The sequence below is a fragment of the Limanda limanda genome, chromosome 4 (genome assembly GCF_963576545.1).
Source record: "Limanda limanda chromosome 4, fLimLim1.1, whole genome shotgun sequence".
Lineage (NCBI taxonomy): Eukaryota > Metazoa > Chordata > Actinopteri > Pleuronectiformes > Pleuronectidae > Limanda > Limanda limanda.
The window spans coordinates 30,129,829-30,147,328 of NC_083639.1; the positions used below are offsets into that span (position 1 = coordinate 30,129,829).

At 43.9% G+C, this 17,500-nt stretch overlaps 1 protein-coding gene across 2 annotated transcripts in view; it reads left to right on the plus strand.

Moving 5' to 3' along the window:
• The first annotated feature begins 912 nt into the window (after positions 1-912).
• Positions 913-17,500, plus strand: part of ripor3 (RIPOR family member 3) — a 34,876-nt gene continuing 18,288 nt past the window's right edge. For both annotated transcript variants that reach the window (XM_061069743.1, XM_061069744.1), the window contains exons 1-2: positions 913-1,013; positions 12,371-12,462. The gene's annotated coding sequence lies outside the window, so the exon portion shown is untranslated. The remainder of the gene's footprint in view (positions 1,014-12,370; positions 12,463-17,500) is intronic.

A 17,500-nucleotide genomic window follows, 5' to 3' on the forward strand; every position in this document is an offset into this window, starting at 1 on the left:
CAGAAATTTCAGGCTAAAATCGCCACTGCACTGATGTCAAACGGACTCAAACCTTTGTTTTTCCCAGCGAACGTCACCTGAACGTAGAACATAAAAGTCTTGAAACTCTTCTTTTCTGAGGATTTTTCCATCAAACACAAACGTGATGAGTCTGCGTTCTGTGTGCACTAAGTTTATTTTCACTAATGTGCGGTCGTCAGTCAGGACATCAGGCAGCTGTGTTACTGATGTATGTGGTCTGTGCCGGAGCCATGAAGCCAAACATGATACTCACCAAGTGGAGCAGGGGGGGAAGAAAGAGAGAGAGAGAGAGGGGGAGGAAAAGGACGGGAGGAGGGATCCAGAAACGTTTTCTTCTGCAGCCAAACAACATGAAAAGAAGTAAAGTAGTAAAAGAAAGTGAGCTAGAGAAAGAGAAGGAGTGGAGCGTGAAATGGAGATGAGGGGAGTGGAAGATGGTTACAGAAACCAACAGGGAGAGTGAGAGAGAGAGAGGGAGACTGGTAGAGGATAAGAAAAAGAAGCTGAGAAGAGAAAGAGGAAGAGATGGTGAGAAGGAAAAAGGCTGAAGTGGAGAGCTGACAGAGGAGGAGAGAAACACTCAAAAATCAGGGAGTGGAGAAGAAGCTGAGGAGGAGGAGGAAGAGGAGGAGGAAGAGGAGTGGAAAAGTGAAGTGTGACAGAAAGAGAGAGAGAGAGAGAGCAGATGTGAAGAGGACAAGAGAGAAGAGAGAGTAACTCACTGGTGTGTTTTTGACGATGTGGTGGAACCTTCTGGAGCTGGAGCTGCAGGACTGAGCGCTATCAGGACCGAGCAGACACACACACATACACACACACACACACACACACACACACACACACACACACACACACACACACACACACACACACACACACACACACACACACACACACCCAGCTCCCCTGCGGTGGTGGATATGACCTCTCGGCTCTGTGGCGTGGTGGACCTGCAGTGACAGTTGGGAGGAACCGGTTCTTGGTCCAGTCCGGTGAGTTGAATAAGAAGCTCTGATGAATCATCTGGAGATTTTTCCATTATGTTGCTTAATTCCTTCATTCAGACGTAAAGAGGAGATTAAACCTGACGCCTGCTGTTGGATGTGATGCTGCTGATCTGACAGGTTTGGTTTTGGTCGTTGATGTTTGGTTGATAATTATCTTTCTGTTATTTTCCAGTCGTGTTTTCACATTTTGACACTTGAAAAACCAGTTGTTTGGTTTATTTGGACACTTTTGTTTAAATGTCCAATCCTGTTTGTTGAGGTTTTCACAGACGCTGTTTCAGGAAACTGATGAAATTGCGAATGATCTTATCAAAAAAGTATTTTCCACGGCTTCTTCTCCCAGAATTATCAAATCTTTTTTGGCTTTAGTTCGTTTGAGCGGCTGTTGTTGCAATTCGGAGAAAGATGATTGTTGGAGTTTATAAAAATTTAGTTTTGTGTTGTGTCGTTAGTTCACTTGGTTCCAACCAGAAAGATTCATGGATCATTAATTGATCTTAAAAAAGGACGAAAAAGACATTGGGAGACAACTGTGTTTGTTTGATGTAAATTGAATTAATAACCAATAATTATTTGAACATTTAGACGTCTCAATCACATTATAAGGTCCAGTTGACGTTCTCACAGCATTTTGCGACATTGGAGAGTTATCAACTACTTGAAGACACGTGCTGGGTTCCAGTGTAAACAAGTAGAAGCAGGTAACGTTGATGTGAGTCGCACTAGAGTCGTTCTTACTGATCTGCACCAAATTACACACATTCGTAAATATCAGTCGCCGGATTATAACAGAATTTTGTCATAAAGATTCATGACTTGTTCTCAGAGATGTTGAAAAGCGGATCTGACCCAGAGATGCTGTTTCCCACCAGTCTCCTTTCTGACCGGTGTCCTCTGGGGGCGGAGCTGGAGAGGAAAGGGCGGGGTCTAAACACGCCCATATACTGTAATAAGGAGTTTTTGCGTAATCTTGCTTATAAACAAACAAATAGACCTTCGGGGGAGGTAACATTTCTCTTGAACATGGATTTATAATCTTATTGGGATTAGGGTTGCAAAATTCCGGGAATATTCAAAGTTGGAAACTTTCCACGGGAATTAACGGGAATATACGGGAATTAACGGGAATATACGGGAATATACGGGAATTAACGGGAATTAACAGGAATAAACTGGAAATGTTGTGGGTAATTTATACTAACTGTATTTACCTTGTCATATACAGACATAAATATAAACATTTTGTTGTGTCACAGGCTGATTTGAGCCCTGAGGAAACTTTGGGCACTTGACTATATGCTTCTGCATCGTTGTGTCATTCTTAACATAGGTCTTTGCACAGTATTTGCAAATGTACACAGCCTTTCCTTCTACATTGGATGGGGTGAAATGTCTCCACACATGAGAGAGTGCACGTGGCATTGTTCTGTAGAATAAGATGAGAAAAAAGTTTGTAAAAAAACACTAATGCAATGCCAGAGACATATATAGTTAGCCAAACAATTGGAATCGTCTGTAAACATATTTTACAATTGATGGATAAATGAATGGAAATAGTCTAGATGAACAGATGAACAATCCTCAATCAGCATGCTAATATGTTTTCTCCAGTAATATCATGGAAACTTACCTGACTAGTCCTTCACTCTACAGCAGGCCTCAATAGCCCTGCTGTAGAGTGAAGCATGCTGGGAGTTATCTGTGCATGTGATGGAAGAATGCACAGTGGAGGGTTGAAACTCAACGTTCCATACATCTTTAAAATAGAGTTTTGAATGATGTTTTTATTGCTCAGCCTTTAATTTGCGTATTTTTTTTTTCAAAATTCCCAAAAATTCCCGAGCTAAACTTCCCATGGAAAGTTTCCGGAAAGTTTCCGGAAATTTACCGGTAACTTTCCACCCCTTTGCAACCCTAATTGGGATTAATCTCCACAGTCTGAATGTTGCTGTCCATGTGAACACTGATCACAGACCTGCAGCTGGATTGAGTCTGAATCTCCAGACGATAAAAACATGCAGAGTTGGAAACCAGACGTTTCTCCACCGGTGACTCGGAGTCGTAAAGCGACCCAGCGCTCGGCTGGTCGGTCGGCGAGCTTCTCTCTGTGAGTTCCACCTCCACTTGGACCAGAGGGACGGAAGCAAGGGGGGGGGGGAGTGATGTGGTGGGAAACGTCTGAACGTATTCCACAACATGTAGGTGGTCTTCACCCGCACTGACGAAGCAGGACAAACATCTGCAGGTGTGGAGACAGAGTTAGAAACAGAATCACAGCTGGACCTGCAGGAGGAGCAGCTCAGTGTTGGTGGTGGGAGGGAGGACTGGGAGGACTGGGAGGTCCGGTGCTGGTCGGGCAGGGATGAAGGTCGTGTGGGTTCATCGGCCTCAGGTCGTAGCCGACGCAGCAGCTGACAAAGCAAACCAGGAATAGTTCGGACTTCTTCGTCCAATCACAACAGCGCAGGTCGACTTCTGTCTTCCTCCGGCTTCTTTCAGCTCCAACGAGGGAAACAAGCTGTGAGATTCTCTCTGGTTGAGCTGGTTGTAATGTGTGTTTCTGGTCTCCAGGGGGCGCTGTGGCAATCACAGACATACAATTCTTCCCATTATAAGATTGTGTAGCGTTATAATTGTTTTGAATCTGTTATTCTACACAAACTACTGATGTTTTCCAACTGGGAACATTTTGCTTGAGAAACTCGTCATCAGGTCTTTGTCCTGTAGTTTGTAAAACTCCACATCCAAGACATCAGGGTTCTTGAACCTGATCCCTTCTCTCTCGTGTCCCGTGGTGTCTCCCATCGTCCTGTCCTCCGTCCCCTCCCCTCCTCCCCTCCTCCCTTCCTCCCCCACTTTGCCTCTCGGAGCCACGTGAGCGTCAGTTTCTCATGAACTCCCTGAGCGAGTGCAGCCCGAGCTGAAGCGCTGCCAGAGAAAACATCAACACAACGAGCCGGGTCAGGGTCCACTGCTCGCCCGTCTTCCTCCCTCCTCTTCCTCCCTCCGTCTCCCCCTTCCTCTCCTCCACATCTCTTCTCTCTCCCTCTGCTCTGCTGCATCCTGGGTCATTACTCCCTCAGCGGGAGGTCACAGGTTCAATTGTGGTGGAATTAAAATGCCAACACTCTTGGACCAGCGGACAGTGTGTGTGTTTGTGTGTGAGTGTGTGTGTGTGTGTGTGTTGTGTGGATTATTAAGACATGTGTTAACAATTAGAAGCTGGCCGAGCCTTTGTTGTGCAGCCGAGTGTGAAACCGTTTTGACGTTTTCTGGTTTCGTGGAAATCGATTCAGACTTTTTCAACAATGGCAACACATTAAAAATGAGTGTGACCATCACGGGATTAACAGCACTCGTCTTTGTGCTCTAATGAAGCGAGCACATGTTTAGTGTTGTGGTTTTCCTGGTTTTATTGTCACTGATTATGTGTGTCTGTGTGTGTGTGCCTGTGTGTGTGTGTGTGTGTGCGTGAGTGAGACGAGAAACAGGAGGTACTCTTTGCACTTTAATGAGATGTTTATCTCTTTAGCTCTGCGTGTTTCTTCCATTAAACAATAAACATGCGACACTGTAAACGTTAATCGTCCCTGTCAAGTTTAACTGAACTCAGCTTGAGGTCATGTGGGTGATCAGAGGAAGAGATTTGTGTTTGTGTCGCGCTTTTACATCAATAAGCGACTTCCTCATCAATTCAGACACATTAGCATAAACAACAAATACGCTGAGGAGGTGTCGGCCTCTGTTTGACCTCGATGGATATGAAGGGATTTCTCCCATTCTTTTTTATTTAAAAGCAGAGTTCAGGCAGAAAACAGGAGAAGAAACAGATAAAACAAAGTGGTGATGACAGGGAAGCTGACGTGTTTGTAAAAAATTGCCGACACTCGTCAGAGATTCTTTGAGAGAAGCTTCAACCTGAGATTTTATTTTTATGAGCTTATTCCATCTCCTCCACTCGTTCCCCTTTTCTGACAATAATCTTTTAGATCAATCATCTTTCCTCTCGTGTGTAGTAAAGTTTTTTTTGTGAATGTGAAAGTATTGGATGTTTGGCCTAACAGCCGTGATGAAGGTAAGGATGCGTGCTACTTGTGAGGAGCATTTTGAGCATAGGCCTTATTATAGGAAAGTAAGGACATTTTGGCTGGTCTGCATTTTTTCAAAGGCATGATTGAGGGTTAGGTTTGTGTGTGTGTGTGTGTGTGTGTGTGTGTCTGTGTGTGTGTGTGTGTGTGTGTGTGTGTGTGTGTGTGTGTGTGTGTGTGTGTGTGTGTGTGTAAGGATAATAAATGGGGTGGGGGGCATCAGGGAATAGAGCTGCGCTTTTGACAGGATGAGCTTGTTGCTATAAATCAGTGAGGCTGTAAATCTGACCTTAAAACACACACACACACGCGCACACACACACACACACACACACACACCTATGCTGCTTCCAATTAGTCACATGACATCATCAACCCGCACACATGTGATCAGAGACACACAGAGACATGGTGACCTCTGGTCTGTGACCTCCACGTTCACGAAGCCTCTGGAGAAATGATGAACTGAAACAAAAATCCACGTTGAAATCCAACACTTTTTACTCTTCTTCACGTCTGGAAGAAGAAAGAATTATAACCTTAATAAATAACTTTAGGTGTCAACACTGGGCAGAAAACCAGATGAGCAGATGTGATGAAGGCGCTCGTGTAAAATGTGTTAAATTCTTTATTAAACACTTTATACATGATTTATATCTTCTCATCTGACTCACCCAAGCCAAAAAAAGCATATTTCCAAAAATGTAAAACTATTATTTTATATATTCTTTGGAATGTTACCACCAGTGATTGTAAATAATTATGAACAAAAGTTAACAGTTGTTTAATTGTAAATGTAAAATTGTACCCAAAACATCTCAGACATGAGCTTTGGATATTATTTTGAGTCAATCGTGACATTTCAGCCCAATTTAATATAATCAAGTAACTAATCTGAAACACGAACAGTGGAACAAACATCAATGTGATAAGAACTAAACCGTCTTAGAAAGAAATGTATTTCACGTGTGCTTGAATTTTTAGATTGGTCCACGTCCCATCTGCTAACATGGAGGAGGCAAGTTTTAATCCAAACATATATAAAAACGAGAGGTGTCGATGATGGTGAAGTTGATGCTGAAGAAAGAAATCTCCGCGGACCCAAAACTTGCTTGTATAGTTTAAAGTTTATTACACAAAAGTCTTACAGGTCAGGACGGACTCTAGAAATCCGGAGACATCCACACGCCAATAATGGAAGCCTGCCTTTGCAGGAGTCAAGCCCACATTTTATAGAGAGGTTGCGACCCAAGGCAAAACAACGTCCCAAATCTCGTGGTTCAGCAGGACATAACTGCATGTGTCTAAGCATATAATATGAAAAATACACATCTAACAAATATCAAACTGAACCATGGTTCTGTGTTCAATGTTTGAACCACGAGGACGTTCATTTGGTGCATTTGAACTAGTGGGGAGTATTGTGGAGTATTGTGGAGTACTGTGGAGTACCGTATTACTGTGGAGTACTGTATTACTGTGGAGTACTGAGGAGTACTGTATTACTGTGGAGTACTGAGGAGAACTGTATTACTGTGGAGTACTGTAGTACTGTAGTGCAGTAGTACTGTAGCGCTGTAGTACTGTAGTGCAGTAGTACTGTGGTGCTGTGGTACTGTAGAGTACTGTAGAGTACTGTAGTACTGTAGAGTACTGTAGTACTGTGAAGTACTGTAGAGTACTGAGGTGCTGTAGTGCTGTAGTACTGTAGTGCTGTAGTGCTGTGGAGTACTGTAGAGTACTGTAGTACTGTGAAGTACTGTAGAGTACTGTAGTACTGTAGTGCTGTAGTGCTGTGGAGTACTGTTGAGTCGATGAAGAACAGACGTAACAGGCTCTGGCTTCTACACTTGTATTTACTTCACCTCAGCAGCTAATTGGCCGATGTTTGATTTCTGATCCAGACACCGACAGCCAGATGTTCAGCCTCCGTGCACAGCTGGAGGAACTTTGTACAGACGATGTAAAAACCCTCTAAACGTGTGTCTCACTGTGACGAGGGGAACCCAGACTCGTACGGACACATTAAGGGTCACCGCTAACAAAGCTGCAGTTGTGGCAGCGCTGCCAGTGAACTCTGTCTGGAGGATGTAATGACTCAAACCTCGACAGCTGCAGAAAACAAGGGAGACCCGAAGATTCAATTCAACGAGACGACGGACGAATTCCAAACTAAAACCCGCGAGCACGACGAGAACCTTTGAAAAACGAACAAGAGGAGATTTAAACTCTCCTAAAGTTTACAGCCATGACGTCGTCCATCGTGGTTTCACTTGTTTCCCGCAACGACCTCGAATTAAGACTCTGTGAAAGTGACCCTGAACGCCTCCTACGTAACGTTCAGGGTCTCCGGAGCTTTCACGCACACAGTCGGGACATTGTGGGGTTTTGTTTTTCTAACCGAGCTCCTGTCTGCTCTGGAGCTTGTTTCCTGTGGAGACCTGCTGCACCGCGCTGCCTCATAAACACAGAATGCAAAGAAAGTCCTAAAACACAAGCTGCTCTCTATTCATGATCCCAGACACACAGAGTTAACAGGCTGAATGTTCTCAATCCATCTCAGACAGAAATACGTTTTTCCAGAGTGTCGTTTCAATTTAACAGTAATTTAGGATTTTGTAAGTTTAATTTTTGTTGTTGTTCTTCTGAACAGAACTTCCTATGTGTGATTATTCTACAAATCTTGCAAATATGTATTCCAGTAGTGCGATTTTTTACTCGAGTACAGCATGTTGAGTATTTCTATTAAGTTCATATACTTCAGATAAGATAAGATAAGATAAGATAAGATAAGCGGATCACAAGCAACAATGTCAAATGTGAAACTGAAAAGTGTAAAAAGTCACGGATCAAACTCTGAAATGAAAATACTGAAGTAAAATACAATATTTTTACATTTTTATTAACATTACAGAAAGTATATTTATATAGCTGCTACTCAGACACACACACACACATACACACACACACACACACAAACACACACACAAACACACACACACACACACACTCGGGTTCATCCAGGCTCCACAGTGACGTACAAGCCCCACGAGTCCGATGTGACACTTACACACTGATGCTGCGACGCTGAAACACTTGACCTCTGTCGGCCTCTGGACACCTCCCGGGGTCAAAGGTCAAACCCTGACGTGTCGGCAGCGTGTGTTTGAACACGCCACACACAATCTACAGCTGCTCAGATACATGGGAAGGATTTAAAACATGTTTGACGGCTTCTCATGAACCCGTGTGCTCCAGTGAATTCACCACACGATCCAACATCAACAACACTGCATGTCCCTCTGTGTGTGTGTGTCTGTGTGCGTGTGTGTGTGTGTGTGTGTAGTGTATGTTTTCTTATCAGGTCACAACATGTGTCCTGGTCCATGTTTGAGCTCAGCAGCTTCTCCTGTTCACTTCTGATAGAAGATAATCTTCTGTCTTATGACACGTTAAACTCAACCAGCCTGAGCTGAGTTTGTTCTAATGACTTTTAGATTCTTTAATATCAAACCATCACACACCTCAGGGCTTCAGGTCGGATGCTAACATCTCGTTGAATATGCTGTTTCTGAAAACTGACTGAAAAAAGGCTTTAAAGGTTGAAGTCTGATTAAAAAGTTTTTTTCTTTCTTTCAGGATATGATGTTTATGATATTTATCCTGTATAAAAACAGATCCCTTCATGCAGCGAGGCTGAAAATACACAGGGTGGATGTGAAGATGACTTTCACGCAGAAAACATCTTCACTGTTATGTTTACTTTACATTTGGCCCTGATATGTACACATAAGAACGATACTCATTCTGCCTAGTGCATGCTGATATGACAACTGACTTATATTCGTTAAGTTGTTTTAGCAAACTGTGACAAAACTCAAGAAGTTAACCATGGTGCTGCACAGGAGGAAAACATCAGGTCGGAGGAAACAGGACACAGACAGGAAGTAGACCAAGCTAAGATACAGAAGACAAACATTTTCAAAGTAAAATCCAGAAAGCTGAAAACTAGTCCAACATTTCAAAGTGAGTCTGACACTAAATGTGTCTTTGTGACATCAAAGGTGTCTCAAGAATTGAAAATACGAATATTTATCAAGAGACGAATTCAAATGATCCACAAAACATATCTTACTGTACAGATCTTATTTATTTACATTTTCACTTTAATATGCACAATACTCTGCACTTTTACTGCCTTTTTTGCACTTCTGGTTAGATGCTAAACTGCATTTCGTTGTATAAGTACTTGTACTGTGCAATGACAATAAAGTTGAATCTAATCTAATCTAATATTTAAAGTCTGTTTATAGAAGCAGATTCTGTCAAAAAACCAAACCTCTGCTCCACCTGCTGAGGAGTGAGCTTCACTCTGAATCACAACCGATCTGTGTCGAGTGAAACAAGTGACAAGTGTGGTATTGTGTTGTCGGTGGATTTAATGAGCGGTCGCTGAGCCGGGACACCCCCCCACAGCCCCCCCACCTCCCTGAGCGTCGTCCTGTCAGAGCGAAACGCTCGAGGCCTCAAGAGGCAGAACAAGAATTTCCATTTCACACTTGGGTTGAAATTCCAGCTTCGCACCACGGGGCCGGTTCAATGGCCGACATCAGCCAAGTGAAGTCAATCATGTGAGAGGAAAAACACTTTCTCCGTGACGTGCATGTGGACGCTTCACGCTTTCACCCTCTTTCCTGTCAGAGTGAGTTGTGAAAAAGTGAAAACACGAGAGTAAATCTTTATATCACTCGTCCAAAAGGCCGATGAAACGAGAAGGGCGAGTTGGAAACTGCAGCAGCGATATAGAATAAGTGAAGCATCCCGGCACCTCCACGGTTCTGGCAGCCGTGCAGGTTTTGGAGCCGGACCCTCCGAACCCGAGCCGCAGGGGGTCCTGACTGTGATCCGCTCTGAGAAGTCGAGCTGTGCATCTCCTCATTTCCACATCTCAGGTTCCTGCTGCACCGATGCAAAGACACATCGTGGCTGTCGGACAGAAATGCAGAAATTAAATCAACATTATACAAACACCGGGTTACAGGAAGTGACCCGGGTGGTTCGGGGGGGGGGGTCGTTGTTACTCTTTGTTCATTCGATTTCACAATTATTCATACATTTGTATCGCAGGCGACAGCTCACAAAACGTAAAGCCGAAACACCTGGATCTCCTCCATGTTAGCAGATGGGACATGAACAGAACAAAACAAAAATTAAACGTCAAAAATAAGTGTTTGCTGTTAAAAAAAGAGGTCAAAGGTCATGATTGACAGCTGAGACTGTCCAGGGATTGGTCGATTGGACGTATCCGAGCGCACGGGTCACAGGAGTTTGTTAGATTTACCGTTAGCTCCACCGAGAAGGTTCTGTCGACACCTGGTCTCTACCTCCACGCTCTCCTCCAGCTGCTGAATCTGTGGTGTAGTATCAGTATTTCCGACGAATCCCAGTCTTCTGGAATCCGACCCTCGGGTTTCTGCGTCTGCTCCGAGCATCTTCTCCTCCGTGTTCTGCTGAATCGATCGGTGTCTCCGGTGAGCAGCGAGATGTCTTCACCACACGAGCAGATGAAACTATCGTCGTCTCAGAGGAACTTTTAAGTTTGTTGCTAAAGTTTCATGTTCACTTCCAGCTCTTCTTAAAATGATCCAACAGAAACCCAACGTGAGGCGGAAAGTGGAGAAGCATCTGTAGCTTTTACGATTCCTGCCGAGTTTAACGTTAACGTTTCCACAATAACAGTAAATAAAGATGGACGACAGGACAGCTCCGTAAATGTGAAAGGCTGAAACTTTATGATCGACAGCTGAGACTGACTCGTGATCGGCTAATTCAATCTAATGCTCCTCGTTAAAGGAGGAAACCTAATTGATTGTAAAGTTTACGTAAATAACTTGTGTATATGAGCGATTTCCTTGAGCGCGTAGAGATACACACACTGAACAGCAACAAACACAAACTGCACATAGTGGCAGAGACATGCGGACACACAATGTACTGTGTGTGTGTGTGTGTGTGTGTGTGTGTGTGTGTGTGTGTGTGTGTGTGTGTCTGTGCGACTGTTTGGGGCTCAGGTGAAGTGGTGTCGACAGCAGGGCCAATGGAGGGGAAGACCGTGGAGAGACGGGGGTGTGATTACAAACCCAGAGCGGCTCTTCCTCCTCTTCCTCCTCTTCCTCCTCCTCTTCCTCCTCTTCCTTCTCTTCCTCCTCCTCTTCCTCCTCTTCCTCCTCTGTTTGTTTCCTCCTCTTCTTCTTCCTCCTCTTCTTCTTCCTCCTCTTCCACCTCTTCCTCCTCTTCCTCATCCTCCTCCTCTGTTTGATTCCTCCTCTTCATGTCTCTCACTGGGAACCAGAGGAATTAGGATGAAATGAAATGATGGACGTGTCTGTCTCTGTCTGATAGAAACAACAGAGGAGGAGATGGAGGAGGAGAGAAAGAAAATTCAACATCACTTCTTTATTTCCTCTCAGCTGATTAAACATTTGACCAGCTCCCTCAGTTGTTCACAGTAAACGAGCTTCAATCTCTAAATCCATGAATCAGTCACAGAGCAACAAGGGAACAGTTCATGAAGTGGTTTCAATCCTCAACCGTCTTTTTACGATGTCGTTTCCTTCTGTCTGTTCCCTGGAGCTGAAAGCAACATGTGCTGAGTCTGCAGAACCCGTTTGCTGTTCTGTAAAAAACAATTAACCTTCCAAACGAATGTTGGACTGCAGCTACTGCAGCTCCTCTGTAAAAATGTAATTCAATTTTTTTGTGGGGGTTTTGATTTCGAGTCCTTGCACGAACAATAATTCATCTGCAGCTTTTCATGTGAATTAAAACATTTCTTTCATCGTCTTTCGTGCAATGAATGTTGTTGCCAGAGCTAAATCAGTTATTATAATAATTTTTTTATCTGTTTGTCTCTTTGTTTAGTTTAGTTTATTCTATTTTATACTATTTCTATTCTATTTTTGGTTGTAATTACTTGAGCATTGCTAGAAGAGAGCCTGTGACTCAAGCGTTTCATTGCCAGCGACCGCTTCATGTTATTGTTGTGCATTTGATAATAAAAATCTTGAATCTTAATCACAACCCAAAACTATTAAAGTTAAGCTGTCTCTGGATTTCCTTTTTCTAAACAAGTGCAGATGAATTCCACTTGTGTTATCTCAGATAAATAATGAAATCATTTCAGTTATTACAGCTTGTTCCTTTTCCTCCTAATTTGATCAACAGAAACGAACCTTCACTTCTCTTTGTTTTCAGATGAGTAAAAAGATGAAGTGACTCCACGAGAATCCAAACTCCGGCGGCTCCGCGGCTTTTGATGTTTCCATCGAACAAAACACAAAAACAAAGTGAGTGACTTTTCTTTGCAGCTGCTTGTGAAGCTCGGTGGGTTTGAAGTTGTGTTTTCTCACCACAGTCACATGTGATTTACAACAACAACACTCGCTGTCGGCTTCTGATCAACATCCACATTCTGGATTTGACGTCTGATCCACATCGAGATGTCGAAGTCTTCGTGGACGTTGTTCACATCGTTCCTCACTCGGCTGTTTGTTGATGAACATAATCAGACGAGGATTATGTTCATCACGGATGTGTGCGAGTGAGTCGGAGGAGCCAGATGTTTTTCATCTTTTGTAGAAGATGAATATGTACACGGACATGTGTGTGTGTGTGTCTGTGTGTGTGTGTGTGTGTGTGTGTGTGTGTGTGTGTGTGAGGGGCCCAGATGTTTGTGTCTCCTCATGAAAACAGATGTACGCTGTGTGCGAGTTCATGTCAATAGATTTAAGAGATTGTGTTACTTTAGAGTCTTTAATCTTTGGCTCGGACTCGGCCTGAACACACAGGAACACTGGATATCAACACACACAACACAGCACACAGCGGGGGGGGGGGGGGGGGGACCCAGAGGACACAGAGAGGGAGGATTGAGACAAACTGGGCGATGGAGACTGAAGTGTTTGTTGTAACTAAAGATCTGGAACCTTTTGTCCAATAAATAAAGATGACAAACGTTCTTGTCGTTAGTTCCATCCTCTGGAGACAAACTAGCTTAGCTTAGCATAAGACACTGGAAACAGAGGGAAACAGCTAGCCTGTCCGTGTTCCTTTTTCAAAACACTTTATTGTTTTATCTGGTTTAACCTGTGAAACGATGAAGCAATAAAACTTTAGATTTGTGCAACTTGAACAAACTCGTACGGGAAAAGTTTAAATTGAACAATTGTACATTTCTGGAACTGAACTTCGACTCAAACGTTCCGTCATATTTTCCCATCAGCTCCTCCGAACATCGTGTATTTCTTCACTGAGAAGCTGATTCATCATCAACGGTAACAAATCGCTTTCAGGAAATAAACCAACATTCACAGGTTCAGATGTAAATAACATGCGGACTCTGGTAGATGTGAAATATTCCTGCAGACATGTTTCTTTTGACCTCGACCTTTGACCCAGTGGTTGTGTGTTTATATCTCATGGGACGTTACTGCAGACATTACAACCCCCTCCCCCCCCCCCCCGCTCCTTCTCTCACACAAACCTGGCAATGAGGCGTACCCATAATGCAAAGCACATGACTTTGACGACCTGGGACCGGGGTTCACTTCCTGCGTCCCGTATATCCTCAGGTTCAGGTTCAGCTCGGTCAAGGCTCTGGGAAGTTTGTGGTTTCTTCTCGAGTTGATGTTTGCAGACGAGACCCAGCGTTACCTTCTCCTTCCTGCTGGATGAGCTGGAAGTCTCTCAGCTCTCGTCCATGTTCAACTCAATCCTTCGAAACCTTTCTCCTCCCAGCCAATCCTCTCTCCATGACCCTCGCTTTGCTTTATATAACATGAGAAAACATAACAAGAATCCGGTCTTGCCTGACTCAGTGTGACACCAGCTCTGGGTACAGACCAGGGATTGTCTCTCACCTCACAACCTTCTGCTGGGCCTCCTCTCATGGGCGAAGGAACCCTGAGGAACTCATTCTGCTTCTCATCAAACGAGAATCAACTTCAAGTCACTCAGTGTCTGGGTCAGCGTCCGTCTACTTGAGCTCCATCATTAGTCCATCGTGTCTTCATTCACTTGTGCCTCGTGCCGGCTAAGTGCACAAAGATTATAAATATGTCATATGCTGAAGTACACAACTTCAAAAGAAAAGTATTCACTTACTTTTCACCACTGACTGTGATCAGACTTTCAAGAACGTCCTAAATTTCAAATAGACAAAAGCACACGTCAGTGAGTTTACAGCAACACAAAGAGTGAACAACTAACACTTCTATTTAAAGTGTGGTGAGCAAACCCTGTGTGTAAGAGCTGTGTGTGTGTGTGTGTGTGTGTGTGTGTGTGTGTGTGTGTGTGTGTGTGTGTGTCCACCCACAACGACATAGTTCTTCACCCGGGGGGGGTATTAGTCATCTGCGACCTCTGACCCTTCCACAACGAGCCAATCACGTTTCCCCGGCTCTGCTTGAGCCAAGAGCGACGACAGATCTGAAAAGAGACAAAAACAAAAACATTTAGTGTTAATTTAAAAGACGATAATTAAAAACGGGCTCTCTCTCTCACAGATTTCTCTCGTTTGTCTTGTCTCGCTGAAGAATCTCTTTGATCCAACAATTTATGGCAAAATAAAGACGTGTTTCGTTGGCTGCTCTTCGTACGATAAAAGATGTTCTGTGGATTTACTTGGAAATTGGACCAAGTCCCAGAGGAACATTTAAAGTAATTTAAAGCCGTCTCCCGGAGATCACAGATGTTCTGAGCCAGAGAGGGTGGAGGAGAAAGATGGAGGATTGAAACAGTGAGAAAAATTAGACAGAAGATAAAAGACATGTTTATTCCAACAGAGGGATGACACACACACACACACACACACACACACTTCTATACTGGTGAGGACACACATGATATAATGGATTTCCCAGCCCCTTACAGTCCTCACTCAACCATTAAACCTTATTCAGTCCCATAGTCAAACTTTTCCATATCATGCCGTCCTTCCAGAAATTAAAGTGAAAACCTCCTGGATACAAACACGTCAGCAAGCAACAAGACGTCCAATGTGCGATAAGCAACATTCAACTCAATCAGCGAACGATACAAGTGTTAAAACACCAAGGGGCGTCACAACTTTCTCACAGTCCAGACTACGTAGCCCAGGAAGTAGGCAGTCGCAGTCTTCGTGGGCTTCGTAGACCACAAAGACTCTTCAAGGGATCGTGACCCTGAACTGGTTCAAAGCTCGTGGGAGTCGTGCTGAATGAGGCCCACTGACTTTTCAAGATTTCTTGGGTTTTGTAATCTGCCATCGTTTCCAAATCCGCTTGTTTTGACCGACTCGGTACCAGGAAGTAGGAAAGAGGCTAATTACACTGAGCTGAAGGAGAGAGATTAGCAGTGAGACCCATGAAACCACATTAAAACACACTGTCTCACCACACCCCCCGAAGAAAAGACAAGGAAATCAATTCCTTCTGTCCGTGTTTTACATGACGGCTTCAAGTGTGTGTGTAAACAGTTAAGTGTTCGGTGTGTGTGTGTCTGCTTACAACTGTGTGTACATGTGTGTGTTCGCGACGACAGATGATGTGCAGGCCTCTCGTGAGGGTCTGCGGCATGCTAACAGCTCTGTGGCGCACACACACACACACACAAACACACACACACACACACCTCCGCGCCACATGGGACCCTGTAAATCACTTACAGGTCAAGGCTAATTTTTAAAGACCAGATCTCACCCCCAGCTTTTCTCCAGACACCTCTCAAAATACTGAACACACACACACACACACACACACACACACACACACACACACACACACACACACACACCCTCCCCCATGAATGTGCCTCCATCTTATTTGAATCACATTCCTCGTTCATTATGATTTTGCTCTTTAAGTCGCTTCGATCTGCTTCCACTCTTCTTCTCTTGAGATCTTCTCTCACGTCTCCTGAGTCGAACGCACTCTGTGTTTCCTCGAGTCATTTTTAATCAGACACAACTTTAGTTTCCAGCCCCGAAGCTGCAGCCGCTGCACTCGTCGACCCGAACGCCTCCTCCAGCCAAACAGCAGCTAATTAATCATCAGTGAAATCGGCCGGGGGGGGGGAGGGGACGACGCTCTCAGTGAAAACAGCAGAATCATGAGCGGATGAACTGAAGCTGGTTTCATACTTGATTACAACTTTGAGTAACTGCGGCTCTGTTCTCACGATGGTAATGAAAACCCTGTGCTGATATAAAAACCAGGAGGCATTTGTTTTTGTGTTTGTTAGTTTACGCAAAAAACTGCTCAACCAAATTCCAAGAAATGTTGTGGATGGGTGAAACGTGACTCATGGTAAAACTGGTAAAACTCATTGAAAGGTGGATCCAGGAATTTCTTTCACTTCCTTTAATAAGATTATCTTGACCCCCGAGACGTTTAGAGTGACGTGTGTGATGTCATGACGCGGCGCCCGACTGTGGAAGAGAAACCGGGTTCTGAAAGGGATCGAACCGGCCCGGTGACGTCTTATTTCAAATATTCCCTTGTTCTCAGATTTCTCTGGTTCTGCTTCATTTCTCTTTTTCCTACGGTCTCAGTCTCAGTGTAAACACTAAAGGTATCTGTGTCCTGGCCTCTGTGTGTGTGTGTGTGTGTGTGTGTGTGTGTGTGTGTGTGTGTGTGTGTGTGTGTGTGTCTGTGTGTGTGTGTGTGTGTGCGTGTGTGTGCGTGTGTGCGTGTGTGTGTGTTTGTTTGTGTGTGTGTGTGTCCTAGACGCTGTTTAACCAGCTCATTTAGGAGCAGAGAGTGTGTCAGGATATCAAAACATTGTTGAAGGAGATCTGGGACATTTCCTGTGAATGTTACTCAGATTTCTTTTTAGATTAGTTGTGGTGTCTTGAATTAATTTACTGAGTTTTGTTTTTGAATACTTTTACTCGTCTTTGTCTTAATTTACTTTACTTACATCGATTACATCTGCTCGGACTTTCATTTTTGTGGTATTTCAGTTTGAGAGCAGAACGTATGGTCGTACATTCAGATTGTGTAAAGCTTTCACTGCTGTGCTTGCACTCCAATGTTCCCTGCTTGTGCTTTGATTTTCTCAGCTTGTGCTTAAATTGTGCACTTGCACTCAGATATCTTGTTTCTTGCACTCAAGCTTCGGCTCCGCTTGCGCTCAAGCTGCTTCTCTGCACACATGAAATGTATTTTTTTCGGGTTATAATTATAACTAGTCCGTCAAAAAAGAGCTGAAGCTGGACAATGTATCCAAGTAGGAAAATATCAGTTTGAGATAAAAAAAAAAAAAGCAGAGCAAATCAAAGCACAAGCTTAGAGTGCAAGCGCAAGGTTCTGAGAGAAAGCTTTCCGATGAATATGTTTGCTCTCAAAG